Source organism: Drosophila yakuba, chromosome 3L (genome assembly GCF_016746365.2).
Source record: "Drosophila yakuba strain Tai18E2 chromosome 3L, Prin_Dyak_Tai18E2_2.1, whole genome shotgun sequence".
Taxonomy (NCBI): Eukaryota; Metazoa; Arthropoda; class Insecta; order Diptera; family Drosophilidae; genus Drosophila; species Drosophila yakuba.
Window position 1 is genome coordinate 5367617 of NC_052529.2, and position 15176 is coordinate 5382792.

Below are 15176 nucleotides of genomic sequence, written 5' to 3' on the forward strand. Positions count from 1 at the left end.
CTGAGACCTCGGTGCGTATACGTATGCGTCAGCGTGATGGAGGAAACTCAATCAAGCTGAATTGAAATGACGGGAAATAGGGTTAATATAATTACTCATATTAATGATTACTTGCGATGGAGCGGGAGAAAAAGTGGTTATTTAATATCCATGTATGAGCAGCTGGAGGTCGATTATAAATGCAGCAATTTACATATTTTTAAGAGTTTTAAAAAGCTTTGCATTTATTGTTAAGGATGTTCTCGTTGAGCAAAATGTATTATCGTAAAACACAAATATTTTTCTGCGGGAAATATTTTCTTTTGTTGTGTTAAGATTAAATGTACTTTTCATAAAGTAAGCTCGTAAAATAATAAAATATATCGATTGGTTGTACTTTTTAAGTTCCCTTTGCAAAAAGTTTCCTACATATATCAACTTATACCGAATTTCAGACTGGATTCCAAAAAATCGGTTCGAACCAGTTCTGAGTCATCGGAGCAACCGGCTTTTGGCAAATATTTGTGTGGCTAGGCTGCACGCGTCGCTCGGCTTAATTGCCGCCGACTAAAAAATGCAAAAATTTAAATTTTTTTAATTTACATTACTCCCTTTCAACTCCACTTCAGGCCCGTGCGATTTACTGTGCGACTTTGTTGTTTTCGCTTTCAGCTTTGTCTCGCTTAATGTGCTGTTTTTTTTTTCTTTAAGATTTATTTAAATGCATTAAACTTTAGAGGTCAACTTCCTTTCACCGGCGACGATGACGACGACGTGTTGGCGGTTCGAACACGAGACGAGATAACGGCTCAGATTCAGATTCAGACTCGGTTTCAGTTTCAGTTTTAGTCTCGACTCCCTTTTCAGCTCTGAAGCAAAAAGTGAAGAAAAATTCCGCAAATAAACAACGTAAATATTCGTAAAAATCAGCCGCAAATATGTGACATATGACAAGTTGCTGGCTGTATTTCAATGCCATTTGGTTTCGTCCACATATATGTATGTTGGGTATATGTTTTTGCAATTTTCTATATGACCTGAAAACAAAATTATTGAATGTGTAAGAAAATAAAATGCTCATCTGCAAGTTCATTTAAATTGAAATCCTTTGCGCCCGCATAAGCTCGCACCCAAATACGCGCATATATTTACATTGTCGTTGACAATTTTCTGAAAAGAAAGTGAACAAGGAAGCATGTCAAAAAGTAACTGCATAAAAGTTCCTTGTAAATTTAATAAACTTTTATGGATGGCTGTGTGTGTGTGTGTGTTTGTGTGCTGGTGTGTGTGCTAGGAGCAGCTGCCGTTAATGCGTGTGAGGAGTCCTTGCGGCCCTTACCAATACTGTTGCTTTGGCTGCCGGCAAGGATACCGTGCCATACCGACTGGCATCGAGTGATTGCTCCATGGGGTGCACTTTGGCTGCTCCTCGCGTCTTGTCAACCATGAAAAAAGGACCAAAAAACGGAGCCAAGTAGCAGAGAAAAAAATGAACAACAAAAATAAACGTAGGGTAGAGGAGAAAAAAACGAACACACACACAAAATAAACTTTTATTGTATCCGCATTTCAGTGTCACACGACAACGACAACGGCGACGACGTTTTGCCTTTCCTTTCTTTCATTCATTGTGCGAAAGTCTTTCTCTTTTGCTCCCGCACAATCGGAAGGTTCAGTTTCAGTTCAACTTTTGCCACATGTCAGAGATTGATACTTGCGGCGAAAGTGATTTATATACTGGCCTGGTCCCACTTCCCCCCATCGAAACGCCAAATACAATTCCACATACCACACTATGCTGCACTACTACTACTACTACTCGTATGCCACACTACTGATATTCAGCAGAAGATCCACGACGTAAATTGAGCCAAATAGCTGGCTCATGGCAATTTGATAATAAAGCTGTCAGCTGATGTTGCTGCAGATGCCAAGGAATGCAGTCGAATAGTTCAAAGTGCATTCACAATTTCCCATTCGATGGCTGCCAAGCGAAATGAACATTGTTATAGTTTTCGGTTCACGACACTGCAAGTAATGTGTTCTTACTTCAAATTGAAAAAAGTATTAATTTTACTAAAACCATTTTGTAGCAGCTTCACTTACAACATATGTTTTTTATGTGCAATTTCTTTTATTTCAAGATTCATTTAGTTTAAAAACAAGTATTTGTTTAACTGTCCCATATCTGACTAAAAAAAACCCGCCCACGCTTTTAGTGAAAAATCAATGTATTGATATTGTCTCTGGCCATAAAAATAATAAATAAAAATTGCAAAAGCAAGAGCAGCGGCAGCAGCAGCATCCATTGATGCAATTGTTGCAAATGCCACAGCTAAAAGGAGCGAAACCGAAACCAGTTTTCCTTTGTCCGCTGATCGGTGAGGAAAGCGGAGTTTCGAGGGGTCTTTCCCACACCGACTTGCACTAATGTAATGCAAAGTTATCGTGGCCATTGTGTGTGGCAAAGGCAAAACGAATGCAGTGCAACAAACGAAAATGACCCAAACCGAACTGAAACCAACAAAAAAAAAAAGCGAACAAGAAAAAAAACAGTGCAGCAGCAACACAAACAACGAGAAATGGTGGTTCCACTCCGTTTCTACGGGCAATTGAAAGCTGAAATTGCATTTTGTGACTGCACGTATAGACAAAATGGGTGCTGGCGAAACTGGAGGAAGCTCTAAGATGCCAACAGTGAAACCTCCCGCAGGCGGACGACCCAGCTAGCCCAGGGTGCTTAACTGGTTCTGGGCAGAGAGGTAACTACGGAAGCTGTTCGCTTAATAGAAAGAATCTTTAAGGGAGCTATGCGGAAATAGTTTTCCATGGATCAGTCTGCTTTTGATGACACTTGTACTTATTACCATCATTTTTCTCCAAGATGAATCTGCCTAGGAAATACTCTTGTTTAGTAACAGAAAGACAGAAATCATCTTTCAGCTTCACTTTCTTATATCGAGTGGAAATTTTCTGATGACGATGGTTGTGATTAATGGATCGACTGTTGTCCGTTCACCGGAGATTCCACGTTACCGCGTTCCTACAAGTACAAGCCATCTGCCCTGTTGGCTCTTTTTAGCCTTGGCTCAGCTTCTTCAGTGGCTGGCTGCGTATTGGATTACCCTGGATGCTTTGGCCTTGTCCGGGGGAATGGCATTATAACTGAGCCATGCAATTTGCATAGCTGCAATGGAACCCCTCGCAATTCGGATGGGGAATGTGGGATGGAAGGGGGGATGGGGCAGAGGGTCACGGGCATATAAATCAATCGAAATGTGGAGCTCTATTCTATATTTCATATCGTTCCATCAACATGGCCGGCTCTCCTGTTGGTTTTTCCGCAATGTTGAGTCACACAATCCGCGAAAGTCCTGCCATTGCTTCGCATCGCATTGCATCGCAGTAGCAGGAGCTTACAACAACGTTCGGTGGGGCTTTTGTCGCCTTTTGTTGGGTCCTCAAATTGCTGCCAATTTGTTTGTGGCTGGCTACCATTTTGGTCGTTTCTTTCCTTCACCGCCACGTTTTTATTTCCCAGCCGGTCGCATTGTCCATCTATGGGTTACCATGGTTTTGGGTTGGGTTTGGGTCTATTTTTTTGTAACCCCCTTTCCCTCTTCGCTGGCATTGCATTTTGTGTTTCGCATGTATTTTACGGAAAAGTGACTGGGTCTGGGTCTGGGACTGGAACTGAGAGTCTGGATCCCGGCTGTCGCTGCCGTTGTCATTTGAGGTCAGTTTAAATGGTTTCCTGTCAGTTGCGGTCTTCGGTTTACCAGAAGCGGGCAACAGCAGCATTGCCGGCCATCATTTTGCATACGTCGCACAATATTCAATAAAGTATTCATTCATATTTCTGCAGGGATTCGCTTCGTTTCGTTTATTTTTGTGTCCTTATTTTATTTTATTTTTATTTTTTTTTTTGTTTGACTTTTCATGCTGTCTCTGGCAATAACTCTTCAAGCTATCGCTCTCTCTTTACATTTTTGTACGGTTTGGCCGTAAAACTCTTTCAAACCATTGGGATTCTGTTGCAATTGCCGAATTTAGCCTTGAAGCGCGCTCCAGTTGCAAGTGATGGCCTCCAAAAAAAAATGTGCAAATAATAGAACCGCTTTGCAAGCGGCGCATAATTAAGCGCATTTTCTTCTGGCATGAAAATGAACACCTCAAGGTGTCGTACGGAAAATGCATTGAATTCAATACGACAGCTACGAAATGAGATTGTGGCATCGTGGTGTTGCAGTTGCTGCTGCTGCTGTTGCTGCTGTTTCTGTTGCCTTCGCTCATTTACGTTTTATTTTATGCTGCCACAAATACCACAAGAATTGCAACACACAGCCAGTCGGATGGTGACTATGACTGACTGACTGGCGTCGACGAATGTGACACCATGGGTTAGCTCGAGTGGAAATGCAGCAGCAACATCTACGGCAGCAGCAGCAGCAGCAGCAGCAGCAACATCAACAGCAGCAACATCAGAAGCCCTATGCATTCGCCACGCTGTTTCTTTCTTGGTTAGAGTCTCTTGTTTTTTTTTTTATCTAGTGTTGTGTTTTTGGGGCCAAGCACTTGAACATGATAGGAGCTTAGCCGAGTCAGCCAAGCCAAGCGGAGTTTTGTGGCAGCCAAACACGTAAGTGGCACATGCGCGGCGTAAAATTGCAAATGCCAGCCGCAGCAACAGCAATAGCAGCAGCAGCAGCAACTGCGTTAATAATACGGCTGTCTGGCTAGAGAACCAAAACCAGACTCACCGTCATAGTCACTTGGCTACCTGCAGACACAAACGCACACACATCGTCCTTTGGACGTCCCAAGCGGCGTATGCGTAATGTGAACTGGACAGCTGACATGGCTGTTATTGCATTCGAATTGACTTTTTTGGGGTCAAAAGATATGCTCTTGAGGGGGATTAATGGAAACACAATTAGCAAAGAGATAATTTCACTTTTTATTGATTTCCAAAGAAGGTCATTTAAAGTGCAAGGATTGTAAGTAAGATATGGTTCTATACCTTAACAGAAAATACTACTGCATAAAATTAGAATTTTTTTTGGCTTTCGTTCTTCATAGCACTGAAATATCTGCCATTCAATGTATGAGTTATTAGGCCCTCCAAATTACCATTCATCACTCCGCTCTTATTAATCAATATGGTCTTCCTGGCCGCGTTCAACGCTAATGTACCGCTTCGAGTTTCCTGGCGTTGACAGAAGAGAACTGAGTACTGAGAACTGAATGGAACGGAATAGAATGGGGCCGGGCCAAGTCCTGTCCATAAACAGAATGACATGGCAGCCAATTAATGTCGACCATGTCACGGGCTTGCTGTGCTATACTGTGCTGTGCCCTCTTTGCCATATTATATATATATATATATATATGTATATATATTCCCTAACTTGGTTGCTAACGAACCTTTCGGAGCAACCGAACCGTCATCATCGTCTTCTGTGCCAAATGGGCAATTTGTTGTCGTTTATATAAGGCGCATTCTGTGCATTTTCATTGTTATTATTGCGCCATCTCTCGGCCCTTTTAGTCCACTATACCCGTCTCTTTCCCCGCCCGGACAGCTGTCTCTTTCTGTGGCTTGCTACATGCCATCTTCCTTGCACTTCCTGACCGCACTGGTGTATATTAATTTTGATGCTGGCCCAGAGAAAAGTGAACATTTGCATGCAGAGCGGCATTTGTAATTTGTGGACTCTTAGCCAAGTACCTCCGCCTCCTTAACTTCTTCTCTGTTTTTTTTTTGTTTTTTTTTGTGGTGGGAGTAGGCCATGGTAGTACGTAATTGAGTTCATGTCATGTGCTGTCGAAGTCTATCTCGCTTTGGCCTCTACCTCTTTTAATATTCTTCACTTGCCCCTTGCAAAACTGCTGAGAATTGCATTAAAAATATTCTTGCATATTATTCGTGTTTTTGTTCGTGTTTACTTATTCGGCGAAAAGCAAGAGCAGCAGCAATCCAGAAAATCTCTCGTGGGGCCAGCTTAGCCCGTGGCAGACCGGGGAAACTGAAAATTTCTATAAATCCGCACTTATTCCCAAAACAATAAAACGCGCAACAATTGCGCCCATTCGCTCTTAAATATGCAACAGCAACAAACCCAAACCAGTGGCGCGTATTTCGAGGGGGGAGCCACAGCGAGGCAGCAACAACTACTATACCCCATATTAGGAATGCCATAATTCAGCGGCGATGGCTGGGACGGCAGTCCTCGACTCGAGTCCCTGCTAAGCCCACTCTTGTAGTCATTTGCCTGGGACCTAGGCAAAAGCGGCAGCAGCAACAGGAACATCAGCGGTGGCAACTGCAACACAGTGGGCAGCAGCAACATACTGAGAAAAATCAATGAAACTGGCCATCTGCTTCATAGGTTTTCTTTACGAAAATAGTTTCTAAATTTTCTAATTTAATTTAGCAGTTATTTGTATTTAATTATAAACTGAATTTGATATGTATATTTATTAATGTTTTATGTGTTTCCAAAGATGAAAGATTTCATATTTAAATCTTAGTAATAGATCTTTTATTTCATATTTAATTCCTAAATATTATTTTAGAGAAATAATAGGGTTACTTACCTGGTAGTTCTAAAGAAGTTCCAAAGTTTTTGCGGATGTGTATTAGCTGCAGAATGTATGCCAGCAATTTAGACAACTTCGTTGGGGAGCGCAAGCTGGCTAAATTATCAAAAAATGGAAAAGCGAAAAACAAAAACAAAAGGAAGCGGTAACTTGTATCGTTGTGGACCCGCAGGGGCGGCGCAGGGGGGCTGTGCTAAAAGGTAAAGGGGGGTCAAGGAAAGGAAGTGGGGAGCTGTCTATTTTCGGGGGCGTGGGCACACCAACACAATAAAACTTATTTACGAGTCACGACGGGGTGGATGCAGTGGCTCCAGTGGATCCAATGGCTCCGCAGCGTAGTTCATTGTAATGCACTTAAGGGGGGAGGTGGGGGTACTGGCAGGGGCGTGGGGCGGAAGGGGTGAACAAGATGCGCGCAAATGATATGCAAAAAGGGAGGCGAACGTTTCGGTTAAAGGGTAAATGAGTGTGCAGCGTGAGGCGCATGAATGAAAGCGTCCGTGCCCGAGGAAAACTGCTGGGGAAGGGGGGCTGGGAAATTTTCAGGGGGAAAGCGGGCGGGAAATGCAGGCGAAGTGGCGACAGAAAGGCCAGAGTAATATAAATGAAGGCAACAAGGGGCAGGCCAGGGAGCAGCAGCAATAATATAATAACAACAGACACGAGCAAGTGCAAAATTGGCACTGAGGAAAAATCATGCTATTGGGCTTTAACAGCCAAGTGTACCTAAAATATATCATTAAATAATGCATGCTGATATAGGAAAGACAAAATATATGAATATCTTGGCTTGCCTTTATATTTTAAACTTTATATATTAAGACTGTGCCAAACTGTTTGTCTACATAGTAACATCTTTTAGGTTAACAATCCCAGCTAACAACAAATCTCTTTTCCATCATTTCAGTTGCCCAACGAACGGAATCGGAACTCACTCCTTGGCAATTTGCCTTCAAAGGTAAGCGCAGTCCCTTGATTTCGACGGTAATGAGTCGGGCCACGCCTCTTTAAGTTTTAATAAGCGCGCCCATTACGCATACGCCCCATTAGCTGTGCGCAACATGCGTTCAGCGGCATAATTTTCGTTCAGTGCACACGGTGCAGGAAGGTCCAAAAGGGATGGCCATATGGTGGGGAATCGAGGCGATCTGGGTAGGAGGAATGGGAAGGAGTGGGCGTGGAAGTTGGAGAACACGGTGTGGGAGTTGAGTCCTCGTCACAGTACGTAAAGTTCTCAGTAGTCAGTGAAATTGCTGCGCGTCTTGTTTATTGTTGTTGCTACTTGGCTGCTTGCTTTTGGCTGCAAGTGTTGGCAAGCTGGCGAGTTTCCGTCCAAGAGTGGCTTATTTTAAAAATACTACATTGCTTAGAAATCCTTACAAATATTAGATATAAATAATTTAAAAAATTCTAATCATGATAAAGTGCAAAACATAACCAAAACCACATATTGCTGGAAACAGTAGCTTTGTCAGATATTGTTATATTTACACAACTGATCGAGCTACATTTATCAATTTCCGATGACTGATTTGGCAACTCTGGCCGCCTGAGTTGCCGCTCCTGCTTATGAAGCTCCTGGTAGATGGTTGCTCCTGCAAACTTTAGACTGCTGCCTTTATTATGCCACTTTATTGTCGACTCATGCTGCATGAAAATTGCACCTCCATCGTTCCACTGCCGATGTTGCAGCATCTTCTGCCGTGTTTCAGCCCCCAGGGCTTCCGATATTTATGGCCGGCAATACTTTGTGCGATTATTTATTCGTTTCTTTGTTTGCTGGCTCGGTGGCTCGAGAACCATATGAGCGCCCCGGTCGCGGCTGCACATGCAAATTGGCAGCGGGGTTGCGGGGTGCCAAGGCTCATTAAAATGTACGCCGCAACGAAACAAAAAACGAAAAAAGGCCAAAGACGTGGAAAGTAAGGAGAAAAAGGAGAAAAGCAAACAATATGCATATCCAGCGAAGGACGTCGGCAAGGACATCATCTTCTGCGAGATTGTGCCAGTGTGTGTGTGTGTGGGTGTGTGTGTGCGAACGGTGGGTAATCGTGCGTGTAATAAACGATAATCCATTATATATCAATTTTTATCGCACCCAAAGTCGGGCTAAGAGCATTGTCGCCATACTTTATGGCTCTGACTCGGGGGCGAAAGTTGACTGGCCAGGCTTAAAGTGGGCATGGTACTTAAATTAAGTGCCTTCCTGCTGACAACTTTGTATGGGCTTCTTAGCGGAAACAGACGATTGATTTCGGCTTGATTTTAAGTTAAGCCAGCTTAAGCTTTCTCTCCATCCAGCTAAATGGTAATTATCAATAAGTGAATAACCAAAATTGAGTCAGATAGTGTGGTTTCACATGCATTAACCAGCTAGGATAATGCTGGCCTTAATTATTAAATATTATAGTAAAACCATTCGATTGTTATATTTTAACCTTACCTATGAGGCATAACCTAACTACCTATATTTTTGCTGATTATATACCTCTATTTCTCATTAGTCATCAATAAGGGGGAGATATGTGAGTTCAAAAAACTGTAGTGGGTGGCCACATGAAGCTGCTGATGACCGCTGAGCACAGAAATGTAACAAACTAAAATCAGTTTAACTGTAATGCGTCACGCCAAATCGCAGTTAGAGTTTTTCGTCCGAGTTCTTGGCCATAACTTTTGACAGTAACTGTAAACGCTAAGCGCGTGTTTTTTCTATTTTGCCGGCTACTAATTAGCTGCCGAAAAATTGACGCATCATCATCCTGCCGCTCATCATCATCGAGGGCAAAACTCGATACCTACGAGGCTGTATATATATATATATACATAGATCTAAATATATATATTTCACTGTGGATCCCTCACATTTCCCCCGAAAACACCCACACACTTTTTGCATGTGGCAAGCGGGCCGTGGTTAATTAGGAAGCAATATTTAACGTTAATGCGAAATAAATCGCAGACGAGTAGAAAAAGTCGATGGCGATGCCCGAAGAAGTCGCTCACTTAATTATGTTGACGTTTATGCCAGCATCTGCCATCAGACACCCACACAATGGGTCACAAGAGGGGGAAGTGGAGGGGTTTTAGCCCTGCTTGTATTGCTGGCAAGAACCCAGCGGAGCCGGCAGTGGTAATCATTATTAATGATGACTTTTAGTTTACAAGCTAATTATTTGTTACTGTTACTTCCACGGCCACTGGAAAAGAACTGCGTGGGCACAAAATGTTCAGAACATTCGCGGTACACTCATAAATAAAAAATATCCAAATAGTTCGGACATCTTATTAATATGGTTACAAATTAATAATGTATTATGAGATTGATATAAAATTTTTTATATGTATTACTTCCTCCCATTCATATCTGTATTTTGGGTTTGAAGCATATTGAATTTTATTAAAACTTATTAGTCATTTTTATCATTGTTTAATCCTTAATATAGAAAATTCCAGGATATTTTTGATTTAATTCGTACAGCCTTCTTATTTTTCCATGTGCCAAATTGGCTGATTCTCAATTTTCAGCTTTCGGCGCCTTTCGCTTTGATATCGTGGTCGTAATTAATTTATTATACAGCCTGGCAGCGCTCCGCTTTTTGTTGAACTCTTATTAATTACCATTTGGTGTGTGAAATTTTCAGCATTATACGAGTATGTTTGCCAGTAGAAGTGGATTGTGTAAGCCGACAGTATTGAAATTGTTTGCCCCAGCGATCTTTGATCTGAAATGGTAATCTAAACGATACCAAAAATGCAAATTTAAGCTGCTTAAAGAGTTATGGCCACAAAAGAAGTCAGAAGTCAAGCGAATGGTATGTGTTTTTGTATGTAAATTAATCGCTACGCCCACTGTACAAAAAAAACAAAAACTAGAGGCGGTCATAAATTAGCAGACATCAGCGAATCGGGCCAACAATGAATGGATTTGGAAACCAATTCGAAATTGGGTCACTAGAATTGCGCAGACGCAGCGGATGTTGAATCGCCGGAGATTGGTAGATTTTCGACAGTGTTGTTGGCAAAGAAATCTAGCTTATGTTTCCCTAACCAAATTGCAAAGCCCTATGTGCTTATATTTGTGTAACCAATTCAAATAAATCCCTATGAAATGAACTAAAGCAATTGAGTCAAAGTGTTAAGTACACTGCAGTAAAAATAAACATTAGCATTAATTCTCTGGCCGACAAAAGTCAACTTGTGATGACGTTCATTCGCAGACAATGGTGTCAACTGTGACGAAATTACTTTCATGTTTTGTTGTGGTCTTGCTGTTCAAAATTACGCAAACGATCGCACGACGACAGCCAAATAAAGAAAAAATCAACAGAAATGTCTGCAAAGTGCGTGGGAAGCACTGAACACGACATCGAGAAGCCAAAACAAAAGCTTACAGTAGCTAAAAAAAATGATTACCAAATAACAACAGTGTGGCAAACAATGCAAGATGACGACAAATTAGATGCAGCAGGCTGAAATTAAATAAAAATGCAATTAAAATGCACAGCATTTTCGCTGCAGCGAGAAAAGGGGCGGGTGTTTGCTGGCTCACGTTGGGAATAATTAAAATAATTTTTCCCCCACTCTGCATGTGTGTTTGTGTATGACATAAACAAAAGCGAAAGTGTTGAAATATTTGTGCACAGAGCAAATGCACAAAAGCAGCAAAAGGTAGCGAACGACAAGTCTCTTCAGCTATATATAGTGCGATATGGTGATAACCTGCGGACAACAAGTCGAATTTTAATTCGCGTTTTTAATGGCCACACAAACAACGGCGACAAGTGAGTGGATCGAAGAGTACTTAAAGCATGTGCATATTTCATTGAAACTACTTTTATTGCTAGACATAAAATTGATTTAAAGGTATTAATGGAACTTGCTAATTGATGGATATTTAATATATGCCTAAGTGATTATAGAGCCTCTGTTCAGATGTAACCACTGATTATCCTGGCTTGCTCCTGGCTCATTACTTTTGAGCCAAGCCTCGCCTTTCGCATTTGTATCTTAAGCGCTGCACGAGGTGTGTGACTAATTTCAGCGCCGCAGTGTTGCTTTTGGCCATTGTTGGGCGATGTTGTTGCCAGTGTTTTGCATCACTCGTATGCATCACGACGCATGCGCCACTGTTGTTTGTCTGCCGAGCGTCTGCCTCTTCGGTGGTTGTTGTGTTGTTGTGCTGGTTGTGCTGTTTGTGCCGTTCCAACTGCCTTTTTCGAGGTAATTAAAATGGAAATTGCATTCACACAGCAACAACAGCAGCGCCAGACGAACAATGCTCGAGTGCGCCACGTCCGTTGCCACAGTTAAATGCGCTAATAACTTTATTCAGGCGTTGTCTCTGTGTGTGCGTTGTTTGCATAGTTGCTGTAACTGAATGGCATTGCAACATTTTGGCTCAGATTGCTATCGGGCAGAAGCGACTGCAAGACAATCGCACGGAAATGGCAAATAATGTTGTTACCAATTCCATTTGTTGTTACTACTTCAATGCTCCCGATTGTCTGACTGTTTTTTTTGTTTTTTATGTCTGTCGTGCTCGAACTCAAAGTTCAAGCGTGTGAAGGGCAAGCAAAGACAAATAAAATACAAGCCAACCGAATCAAAGAGTCGAAAAACAAACAGCAAAGTAACCGTATTTTCACGCAGATTTAATTTAATTTTCATGTGGCCATAAAAAGTAAAAAAAAGAGTGAGACAATGTGGGCAAGACGTTGGATTCGCCCGCAATTTGTTTTCGAATCCCGGACCCAAAGTTTTTATGTGCAAATCGAAATGTCAATTAGCGTTAACCTTAATTTACATGTCCGTCCTTATGCAACGAAATCGATTCGGGTCACGGATAGGATGAGGAATTTTCAAAGTAATTTGTGAGGCAATCTAAGCGTAGTGCTAAGGTAATGCGTTCTTGGCTTGAATAATACATACATAAAAAATAAATGAGCAGAAAGATACATTTTTTTTTGCAGATTTTTCTTTATTTACAATCTTTCCTAGATTTCAGTTACATTGAACCCGACAATCCGCTAGTGACAAGCCACAATGCTTAACGGTTATGGCCAAAAACACATGTCAAACTGCGGCCATAAACGCGAATCTCGTTGAATGGCCACAAATTGGCAATAGCCAACAAGCCGACAAGCTGGAAATTATTTATTAATAAACATAATAACAAGCGCAGAAGAAACGGCGAAGCCATAATAAATAGAAAACGCACGGAATGCCAATTAAAATTCAAGCCGCATCGCCGCTTAATGTCATAATTATAAGCCAACTAAAGAGATTTACGCATATATTTTGTTTCCCAAAACTTTTTGGGCCCCGTGCCGCCGCCGCCTGCCAGCTCTTGGTTAAATTTGTTATTAATATTGTTCTTGTTGCTGTTGGGCTGCTGTTCCGCGTCCCTTTGCGTGTGAAAATGCTGGCCAAAAAACGAGAAAAGGCTGCCGACTGGCATCGATTATGCAGGAACAGGAAGTGGCACGCTCAGCTCCTGATTATATATACATATTTTATATACATACCATGCATATATATGTCAGACAGTTGACACGTCAACTTCTCGGCGTGTTAACGAACAAATCTATCTTGTCGTCTCCGAAAAAAATTGTCATAATTAAAGCATCATGGCAACAGTCAGTAGTCAGCAGTCAGCAGTCACCATTTACCAGTCACGAGTCACGTAACAGAAATAGCAAATTTAATTTGCGATTTAGCTGGCTCTCGCATAAAATTCCATAGCAAATTAATAATATTCAAAAAGTCACAAAAAAGTTGAGCGAAAAAATTGGCGAGTGGAAGGAAAAAGTTTTACTTAAATTATGTCCATAATTGACGAACATTGAATGCAATTAATCAATTACTAAAATGCTGTTAAAAGCCAGCCGAATGGAATACGGCTAACAAAAAGCTAGCTAATTGATTGCGGCTCCTAAGGTAAATTGTTGAATCGAAGCTGGATGCGCTAATTGGGAGAGATTAAATATAATATTGAGTGCTACGAACTGTTTTAACAAACAGCTTATAGGCTTTTATATTTAGGAATAACGCAGCAAGAATATTATGTTTAAATATCCGTAATCACTGCTATTGCGGCAAAGGACACGAAATGATAGAAATTCGTTGCCTACTTTTATGCGCAGGAATATTTCTGTCTCATTTAAAATTTAATGTGAATGGTTGTGCAGTTTGATCTGTGCGTAATCTTTCCAGGAAGCCAGCTGCCTGAGCTGACCTGAGGTTTATTACTCCTCCGCTCCCTTCATCTACCTTACTTCCACCTGGTATTTCCCAGTCGCACACTCACGCACACATACGCACAAAAGGACGGGCGTACTGGCTGAAATTTAATCAAATGAAAGCTAGAGGCAATTATCCTTTAAACGCAATTAATTAATCACGCAAACAAACACACACGCCCACCGAATTGTTTACACATATAGTATTTTGTTATTTCGTGCGTAAAGTGCAACGATTTTTCCAATGCCCCATATCTCATGGGTTTCTGTGTGCATGTGTTTCAGCGTGGGCGCCACAATATTAACATATCCTGCGTGTTTAAGTTACGCATAAAATTATATCCTGATTGAATTGCCCGGTTCGGCCAGGAAGGCCGGGCGCCCAGCGTCCATGGCCACATAAAATATGCGATTTTCAATAAAGTTGCCATCAGCTTGTTTTTGGGGGCCAGGACCAGGCGGTACATCGTTTGGAGCCACTGGAGGTGGAGGTGGAGGTGGAGCAGGAGCTGGATTCCCGGCGATGTCGCCGCGTTAAAATGCGCACCCACGCACATAAATCACGTGCGTGAATCTCTGTGAATGTGTTGGTCGTGGGGCGGGGATGCGTGGGGGTTGCAGGGTCACGGCAACTGTTGGCAAACGGAAAATCAGGAAAACCCGGTCTCGCCTGCTCACATATGTACAGTGAAAAAAAATTTTCAATTTTGTTTTATATGTTATTATGCTTTAAGGAGTAATGTTTCAGCTGAAATGATTTGTATAACGTAGTTTATTGAATATATTCCTATATTTTTGTTGAAGAAAGGAAGGCTCTGTAAATTTTGTTCAGTGCATTTGTACGAGTTAACGGCCTATCGGCCGCACTGCATCCGCCTGGACATTGGCCATTGTTGATTCTGGCATTGTTGGTGTTGCTTTTGCTGTTGCTGTTGGGCGCACGTGTCAATGGCAGCGCGAGCACATTTTCACTGTCGTGTTTAATTAGAGTGCTGCCCCGAAGGTGCATCCATCCATTTCGCACCCGCTTTTCCGCCGCATCCGCCAGCCGCCATCCAATGCCATTGTCAAGCCCTGTGCTTAGGCCTTGTCTCCGGGTTTTGGGCCAACTGGAGTTTGCGAGTCAAGTGGGCTATGTGGCTCTATTGAGAGGAGGATGCCTTTAAGGTGCTAATGACACTCAGCACTAATGCAAGCAAGTGCTGTGGTCAACCAGGCGAAATAGGTATTCATTTTGGATTGCAACTTGTAGTGATTGATATCTAGTTAACAGCTGATTATTAGCATGCACTTTTTTTGTTTTAACGGCATCCCGATTAACAAGCTTAAAACTTTTCTGCCTAAATTGCACATAAAACT

General features: G+C 41.9%; 1 protein-coding gene across 1 annotated transcript in view; it reads left to right on the plus strand.

Annotated features, from left to right (window-relative positions):
• Positions 1 to 15176, plus strand: part of LOC6533011 — a 105103-nt gene that overhangs the window by 33744 nt on the left and 56183 nt on the right. The window contains exon 3 of the mRNA XM_015194281.3: positions 7487 to 7537. The gene's annotated coding sequence lies outside the window, so the exon portion shown is untranslated. The remainder of the gene's footprint in view (positions 1 to 7486; positions 7538 to 15176) is intronic.